At 40.4% G+C, this 9,801-nt stretch overlaps 1 pseudogene; it reads right to left on the bottom strand.

Annotated features, from left to right (window-relative positions):
• Positions 1 to 4,737: 4,737 nt before the first annotated feature.
• On the bottom strand, positions 4,738 to 4,850 carry LOC117286738 (annotated as a pseudogene).
• Between the last annotated feature and the right edge of the window lie 4,951 nt (positions 4,851 to 9,801).

Below are 9,801 nucleotides of genomic sequence, written 5' to 3' on the forward strand. Positions count from 1 at the left end.
GGGACACCGGGGGTTGAACTTGGGTCCTTGCGCTTGCAAGGCAGGCCACTGAACCACTGAGCTAAATCCCCAGCCCTTTAAAGGCTAATTTTGAGGATATAAAAGTCTGGGTTGACAGTTATTTTCTTTTAGGTCTTGTAAAATACTTCGAGCTCTTGTGGCCCTTCAGGCTTGTCCTGAGAATTCCACTATTATTTTGTTAGGCTTGCCTTTATGAACTTGGGTCCTTGCGCTTGCAAGGCAGGCCACTGAACCACTGAGCTAAATCCCCAGCCCTTTAAAGGCTAATTTTGAGGATATAAAAGTCTGGGTTGACAGTTATTTTCTTTTAGGTCTTGTAAAATACTTCGAGCTCTTGTGGCCCTTCAGGCTTGTCCTGAGAATTCCACTATTATTTTGTTAGGCTTGCCTTTATGGGTTACATGGTGTTTTTTCTCTAACAGCTTTCAATATTCTTTCCTTTTGTTAAATTTCTAGAATTTTTATTATGATGTGTCATGGATTTTTTTTTTTTTTTTGAGGCAGGGTCTCTTCCATGTAGCTGGCCTCAAACTTGCAGAGATCCTTCTGCCTCCCAAGTGTTGACAGGCATGTGCCACCATACTCGGCTCACGATGTATCACAGAGAGGTTCTGTTCTGGGCATGGTTATTCAAATAAATCAAATTATTTCCCTAGATTTGGAAATTTTTCTGCTATAATTTTAGTGAATAAATTTTTTTTCTTTTTATTGAGTTTATTGGTACAATCTAGGTATACAATACAGTTACAATCATTATTGGGATCCTGTACCTTTACATGATAGGTCTTGGTTCTCAGTTTTTCCCCTTGTCCCTGCTCTCCCTTCACCCCCTCCTCCCCTCCCCATTTACAAACACTTTATTTCCATTTTTTCAGTTTCTCATATTTTTTTTCCTCTCCCTTATTACCTTTCCCCCACCCTTCCCACTTTCCCTACACCTTTAGCCCTTTACTTCCTATTTCACATTATTAATCATTAGGATCCTGTGTACTATTATAGTTTTTCACACCAGAGAAACTATTCGGTATTTCAGTTAAAGAAATCTCTGTATGAACATTAAAAATAGGGAATCCTAAAATAAAACTAAAAAGGAAAGTAAAAGAGAAAAGGCAATGATGTAAGATTAAAATAATCCTTAATTCTGAAGATGAAAATGGTCCCTTAACATATTTAAATTGCTTCTTGCTCTTGTAGTCTTATCTTATTCTTTTTTTTCATTATTTAAAGAATACGTTATTAGTTTCTGTAATCAAACCCACATAGTTATGACCTTACATATTTATATATATATTTATATTTATATAAAAAAGACCAATAATAGCAGTATGTTATGCATCAATAGCTGCAACAGCTTTTCCAGGTTCTGCAGTCATCTGAGCAAAATTATGGACATTGAGCACATTCCATTAAAAAAACAAAAACAAAAAAACAAAGAAAAGAATAATATCCAGAAAACAGCAAAGTTCTGTTGCTGTGTGGTACCTGGCACCATTTTTTTAGTTAGCATCTTAATCATCATCTGGAAAGAGAACCTTCTAGAGTAACATCATTAACTATAGCTCTGATAAAGCATGGTCACTACTATGTATCATGAAGGAGGTACAAGATATTTTACATTCACAGAGGTATGATACAGTACCGTCCTACATCAATAATACTAGAATCAGTTTTGGTTTGAAATTTGCTTTGTCTGCAAATAAAATTGCTACCCCTGTTTTTTTCTGGGCTCCTGTCACATGGAGAATTATTTTCTATCCTTTCACTTTCAGTCTATGGGCTTCTTTTTGCCCTAGGTGTGTTTCTTGTATACAACATATTGTTGGATTTTGCTTCTTATTCCATTTTGCCAGTCTGTTTCTCTTGATTGGTGAGTTGAGGCCATTGACATTGATGATTATAACTGATATGTACTGACTTATTATTGACATGTTATTGGCCTTTTGTTGACTCTTTTTACTTTTTCACCTTCTCCTTTTAGTTTCTTGCCTTGCCTATTTGCTCTGTTGGGCCTGATGGTGTTGTTGCCTTCATTGTCTTTTTCTAGGATCTTGTTTAGAATTGATTATAGTGCTGGTTTGGTATTCATGCAGTTTCTCAGGTGTTCTTTGTCGTGGAAGTGTCTTATTTCCCCATCCATTTTGAAAGAGAGTTTTGCAGGATACATCAGTCTAGATTGGAGATTGTTCTCTTTTAGTACTTGAAATATCTCATTCCAGGCTCTCCTTGCCCCAAGAGTTTGTGTTGAAAAGTCTGCTTTGATTCTGATGGGCTTTCCTTTGCGTGTGATTTGTTTCTTTTCTCTTAATGCTTGTAGTATTTTGTTCTTCTGTTGGGTTTCTGGGATCTTGATTATTATATGTCTAGGTGTAGATTTTTTTTGATTGTGGCTAGTTGGGGTCCTATATGCCTCAGTTATCTGAATGTCAAATTCTTCCCCTCTGTTTGGGAGGTTTTCTGTCATTAATTCTGCAAACAACTTTTTTAAGTCATTTGTATTTTCTCCTTTTAGCAAATAAATTTTTAAACCCTTGGAGTCATCTAATTTTTCCCTTATTTGTATACTTCTGAGGCTTTTTTTTGGGTTGTTTTGTTTTGTTTTTTTTTTTGTCTTTTGCAGCTGTTGGATCTAGCTTGCATGGTATCTTGTTGTTTTCAGGGTACCACTAAGTTTATGATTTACTATATTCACCTTGTCTTCAGTTTCTGATACTCTGTCTTCACATTGGTTATATCTGCTATCCATGCTTTTTATTGAATTTTTCATTTCTTGTATTTCTGCTTGCTTACTTTTCATAATTTTGAATTATTTACCAAACTGGTTATTCATATCTTGAGTTGTCTTGTTTAACTCAGTTAGTTTATTTTTTGTTTCATCTTTAATCTTGCCAAAATATTTTATTGGTAAAATCCTTAATCTTTTTTAATAAAAAAATTTTAATGCAATTCTCTTTTAAGCTAGCTAACCATATTATGAATTTACTAATCTGTTTCTTCTTTGATCTAGTCAAACATTTTGTTACTACTATGTCTATCTCTTTAGTTATAGTCTGTCTCTCTGTGATGTGTCCTTGTGTTTAGTTATGTTTGGGTGTTTACATCCCTTTTCAGTTTACTCAGCATACAATTTGAAGGTCTTCTCAGGGTCTATCCTCCTGGGGGCTTGATCCTGCACACTACTAAGAGGGGAGAAAGTGAACTGCAGTAATGTTGGTGACACAAAGATAAACCTGATATTGGCATAGAGTAAAAACCAATTAAAAGTAACACTATGCCATCACTGCCAATAGCAAAACAACAGCTATAATAATAGTGTCTAAGATAAACTGAATATTCACATACCATAAAAGTCAATAGCCAGGGATTTAGCTCACTGGTTCCACCACCTGCCTCACAATCTCAAGGTCCCAAGTTCGTTCCCCCATACTCCCCCCTCAAAAAGAGTCAATAAAATCTGCAACTGTATCACCCCTAACAATAGAAAGACATCTATAACAATAATATAGACACAGTCATAGCAAATACTGACATACAGTGAATATTTACTAAATTCAACCACTATACTACCATTTATAATAAAAAAGAATTCAGCAATAACAACACCAAATTAACTACACGGTTAGAAATTAATAAGGCTTAATATTAAAAACAATGGAAATAAAGGTAGTGGGGAAAGGGAAAAATGAAAGAGTAAAATTTGAAAAAGAAGTTAAAGATAGGAAGAGAGAAAAGTGAGCTAGAGAGTAAAAGAAAGCTAATAGAATTAGATAAAAATAACAGAAAAAAAAATAAGAAAATGGGGAGGCCAGGGATTTAGCTTAGAGGCACTGCGCCCGCCTCAAAAGGTCTTGTGTTTGATCCCCAGTACTGGAAAAAAAAAAAAAAAGAACTGATGAGGAGCTGGTGGTGCATGCCTGTCATCCCAGTACTTGGGAGAGTGAGGCAGGAGAATTGCTGTGAGTTCAAAGTCAGCCTGAACTACATAACAAGACCTTGTCTGGAGAAAAATGAACAAAAATCCCAATAATCAAAGAAAAAGAGAATCTAAAAATTCCCTCCCCATATTTGGGTGAGTAGTTGCTTTTCAGGGTCTGTAAAATCAGAACCCACCAGGCATGGGGGAGGGATAGTAAGTCACAGCTAGGGCCTATTTTGTTTCCATGCCCACTTTTTTGTGTGACTGTTGAGTCCTGCCTAGCCTTTCCTACTTAGTGATGGTCAGTTAATAGTGTGGTGTCTGCCTTAGGGCTATATTCACTCCAGAGGCTTTTAGAGTTTGTGCCCTCCAAAAAACACACGATCAGACAGGACCACTGTGTCCTTCCCAAGCTGAATTCCTGCTGATGAAACCTATCAGGGGGTCTGTGACTAACTGGACCCTTTCCACATCTGACTCTTGTGACCATGTCCCATCCAGACAGTCTGGTAGAGTGTCCCCAGAAATCCTGAAGTGTGTCTGTTCTGTTCTCAGAGTAGCTCAGTCTTAAAGTCACCCCTGCCAAGAATGGGTCCTGATAAATCAGTCACTCCCAAATATGGTGGGCACTGCACTGGATTTCTTCTCCAACTCTAGCCTGCCATATGGAGTCACTTTTTAAATTTTATTGTTTTTTTTTTTTTTTTCAGACAGGGTCTCACAATGTAGTTGAGACTGCCCTGGAACTCACTATGTAGCCCAGGCTGGTCTCCAACTCACAGTGATCCTCCTGCCTCAACCTCCCGAGTGCTGGGATTACAGGCATGCACTACCACGCCCGGCAGTCACTTTTAATTAGCAGTACTTGTGCCTCGGATAAACCTCATTGGCTACAGTACTGCCACTGTGCAAAGCTCAGTCACTTTTAGAGTAAAACCGTATGCTGTTTTTGCAGCTTAGAATAATTGTGGACCTTCCTTGGGTCCATCACTGCCCATCCGTTGTTTCTTCCTGGAGCTGCCAACCCTCTCAGGGCTTGGATTATGCCTGTGGAGTCAGATCCTCTCCCTAAGAGCTGGGGTTATTGTTGCAGACTGCTGTCTTTTCTCTGCACTGTTTTCTATTTCTCCAGTTTTTCTGTGCTTTCTAGTTTTCCTGTCAGCTCTTTCTTGGTTCCAAGTGATCTTGTCTTTTGACTAAGAAAGACACCTTTTCCAGGTTTCTTGAATTTAGGTCCTGAGAGGCTGGCTGTGTTCAAACAGTAAATATTTAAAGAAGTGACAAGACGAAACATTTTGGTCCATAGGGGCAGCAACTTATGGGAAGGCAAATACAGTGAGTACTAGATAAAGATTGATTTATAAAACCAGTAAGCAAGGTAGTCATTTATCTACCTCTCATATAAAACAGGCCGTCTGTGGCAAGAATAGAAGATACACGATTATTCAGGCATTAGGCTTATTACCAGCAATTCTCAGAACACAGCTTAACATCAGGATCCACCATCACCTTTCCAATCCCAGCCACCACATTCACGTTCCAACCAGCAGGAAGAAGAAAGGGCAAGAACAAGTACGTTCTAAACCTGCAAGACTTATCCCAACACCTCTGCTTAGGTCTGTGAACCAGAACCGATCACATGGCAACACTTGGTGGTAAAGTTCCTCTGCAGCCATCTCCACCTAGTAAGGATCCATAGTTGTCTTCAATAGTTAACCTTTGTTCTCCCTGGTAGAAGGGGAATGGGATACCTTTTATCTTTGTAAATCTATGTTCTGCTTTTAAGAAAATGGAGATCTGGCAGCTTTCCTGCATGTACTGTTTAATTGTCTTCAGCTTCACAATCCTTCATGTTTGGGGGAAGTATATTCTGATCTCTCACAGTTACTGCTACAGATAGGTAGTAACACTGCCCATTTTATACATAATGGAGTATAAAGAGGTGGAGGAACTTGTCTGAGATCACTCAACCAGTAAACAGTAGTGCCACGACTGGCACCCTCGCAGCATGGTCTAACACTGCTCTGGGAGACAGCTCAGTGCATTTGCTTCACTGCTGTCTTCACACGGGCTTCTACACTTCCACTTTCCTCACATGGCCTCTGCTGTGTCCTCATTACTGTCTTCTTGCCTGTTCTGTGCCCCTCCTGCTTCCTACCCAGTACATTCCCAACTTTCACACTTTTACTGATGCTGCTCTTATTTGGAATGGAACGACCTCTTCTGTCTCTGCCTGTTGAAATTCCACTTTCCCAACAAGGTCCAGTTCTCCATTCATACCCCTTCAGCGACACCAGTTTTCTTTCACTCTCCTGCACCAGTGTATTCCACAAATACTTTACTATTTATTGTCTCTTCAAATGCTGGGCATGGAGGACTCTATGATGTGCAAGACAGTTGAAGAGTCAGTTGTAAACTATTGTATTTTTGTGTTTGCTACCAGCAGTGGCTTTGAACCTTAAAAAAAAAAAAATGTAACCATATCACTGCCCACACGACACAAGCACACATAACAGTCTCGATGATTTAACAATATCTCCCTTAACCATATGTAACCACACTGAGCATGTAAATTGTATTCTATGTCATTAAAATGAAAATGATGGTAGAAGCTGGGTTTGGTGGCACACACCTATAATCCCAGCACTAGAGAGGCTGAGGCAGGAGGATCCTCAGAAGTTTGAGGCCAACCTGGGATACACAGCTCAAGGACAGCCTCAACTAACTATATAGTGAGACCGCTCCAAAAAAAAGTGGGGGGTGGGGGTGTGGCTGCAAATGTAATTCATTGCTAAGTCACTGCTGGGTTTAATCCTCAGTACTGCCAAAAATAAATAATAGAAAATTTGAAAAGGGCTGGGGATGAAGGCCAATGGTAGACTGTCCCTGGGTTCAATCCTCAGTACTGTGAAAAAAACAAAAAACAAGGGCTGTGGATTTAGCCCAGTGATTCCGCCGACTGCCTGGTAAGCGCAAGGACCCGAGTTCAATCTCCAGTATAAAACAAAAAAAAAAAAAACAAAAAAAACCCCAAAAAACAAGACTAATACCCCTTAGTAGATTTTCCAGCCCATTAACAGGTTGGAAGACACAAGTTTGAAAGATAATCTTTCCTTTATTTCTCCAGTCATCCAAACAGATTTCCTAGGTGTCGTCTGGGTGCCTGGCCCAGCTCTAGCAGATGGATGAAGAGGAAGAAGAGTACTGGCCCTCGCAGACCCAGCGAGGGTGCAGGCTGCACACAGTCCACTCTGTGCTACAGGGACAGCATGTTGTTCCTGCAGGCAGATGTGCGTATTGGTAGCTCAGTAAATAGGAATGCAGTTAAATGAGGTATGGACAGCAGGATAATAAAATGAAATTATGACTCATAAAGGGAGCAGCACAGCAGCTCACAGATCTGTGGTGACATGGAACTAGTTCCAAGTTCTAATTGTCTAGTGAGTCCCCTGCTCATGTCAAGTCCTGGACACAGACTGTGGCTGCTTTCTCTAACGTGTAGTAGAATAGTGCTAAGAGAAGGAGAAAGCAATTTGGGTTTAATGCAGCACATTATGGTTATGGGAAGAAAGAGCATTTTGCATTAGATGCCGCAAAGCCTGTCTGTGTTATCCACCTGGCTATACTGCAAGCAAGATGTCATCTACAGTTATCCAATTTGTACCTCACTCCCTCAAATCAAAACACAACACCTGGCTGAAATTAGTTTCTTTCTTTTTTTTTTTCCTGGTACCAGGGATTGAACTCTGGACCTTGCACTTGCAAGGCAGGTAGCAGAACCACTGAGCTAAATCCCGGCCCTTAGTTTTTTGATTAAACATTTTAGTTTAGTTTAATTATTTTATTTTATTATTTTGTTTTATTTTATTTTTTAGTGGTTGTGGTGGGAATGGAGCCAGGGAGCACTGAGTTAGGTCTTCAGCCCTTTCTTCTTCTTTTTCTTTTATTGTTTATTGGTACATTTTAGGTATATAACACAGTTACATTCATTATTAGGATCTTGTACCTTTATATGACAGGTGGTCTTGGTTAGCCCTTTCTACCTTTTAAATTTTAATTTGAGATAGCATCTTGATAAATTGTCCAAGCTGGCCTTAAATTTGTGACCTCTTGCCTTAACCCCGAGTAGCTGGGATTACAGGTGTGCTCACCTGTTTTTTGGGTTTTTTTTTTTTTTTTTTTTTTTTTTTTTTGTCCCACCTCTGGTACTGGGGATCGAACTCAGGAACTTGCACTTGCCAGGCAGGTGCAGTGCCACTGAGCTAAATCCCTGGCCCCCTCACCTAATTTTTGATCAATCATCTACATAAGAGACTTTTTCCACTTACATTAATGAAATTAATACACTTTAAGCCAGGTGTGGTGGTGCATCCCTGTAATCCCAGCATTCTGGGAAGCTGAGCAGCATGATTATAAATTCGAGCCAGCCTGGGCAATTTATGAGACCCTGTTAAAAAAAAAGAGCCAGAAAAGGGCAGAAGATGTAACTCAGTTTGAAGGCCCTGGGTTCAATCCTCGGTGCTGGGGGAAAAAAGTACATTTTAATGAAATTTTCATTGTGATCAGTTTTTGTGTAAATACAGTGAACCCTTGACTTAATGAACTCAATTTGCTTGCAAGGGCTGGATATAACTCATTAGGCAACTGAAGGCTCAGGCTCCTCTACACAGCCTTCAATGTCTCTCATGTACACAGGCAGATCTCAGTGTCCTCAGAGAGACACTGGTCCAGGATTTCTCAACCACACCCAGGAAATTATGTTGTAATGTTTCACCTAGGACCCTTTAAGGGTTAAATCTGTATCTGAGACCATCTGGAAGCACAAGTGGCCACATTCAGATTGTAACCCGAGACTGTAAATTAAAACTAAAATTCTGGTCATAACCCAAGTTGGTCATAACTCGAGAGTCATTTTTACCCATATACATTTTAGTGATTATAGCATCTACCTTTAAGGGTTCTATTAAGTTTTATTTTCCACTAGGTTCAAATGATCGTATCTCTTACTATGTCATATTCAGTAACATTCTTTCTGAATTGGATAAAAGGTGAGCAGCTAATCCACAAGAAAACGGTGCCCACTGATTTCTGATCAGCTCTTCCCTGACACATCCTTGTCAAGTGGTCCACACTGGTGAAGTATGAAAGGGGAAGTCACAATGTCATTTTCTTCTGGTTTCAAAGCACTGTGAAGCAGGGCTACACACAACTGGTTTCGTTCTTTGAAGATGTAATGCAGCTCTGGTTAGCAAAGGGAGAAAACGTTCTTCACTCACTACTTTCTTTCATAAAGGAGCAGACTACAGGCACAGGGCAGGACAGCACGGGGTGACCCAAATGTCAGGTACTCCCCACTCTTCCACTGTCCACTCATTGTCTCTGATAAATCCATACGTACTCAAAACACTTTCCAAAGAGCGCAGTTTTTGCTAGAGGTGAAATCCCGTGAAAGGAATCGTGAATACCTATTATTTATAAAGTGCACCAAGCTGCAATCGTACCAGCGTGTGAGTACAGTCTTCCGTCCTCGCTAATGGGTTGTGATATAAATAAAATGTAAATATTTCGGAAGTAACCGGAACTTGCCAAATGTTGCAAAGGTGAGATAGGTGGCGTCCAGGAGAGAACTCAAGGCACCGTCTGGGCGTGAGCTCTCGGCCAAAATCTGCACCAGGAAAGGTGAGAGCGCGCGTGTCGCTTCCCTGCCCCGCGCCGGGTTCACCCAGGGCAGGCGACAGACAGCGGCTTTCTGCCCTAAGAGCCGGCCCGCTCGCCGCACCCCTCAATTCCCGCAGCGATTCCAGACCTGGGAAACCACAGCATCGCCCTGAAGGGCCGCCGCCCTGGCTTCCCCTTCCCTCCCCTGC

The sequence above is a fragment of the Fukomys damarensis genome, unplaced genomic scaffold (genome assembly GCF_012274545.1).
Source record: "Fukomys damarensis isolate Sample0158 unplaced genomic scaffold, DMR_v1.0_HiC HiC_scaffold_2, whole genome shotgun sequence".
Classification (NCBI taxonomy): Eukaryota; Metazoa; Chordata; class Mammalia; order Rodentia; family Bathyergidae; genus Fukomys; species Fukomys damarensis.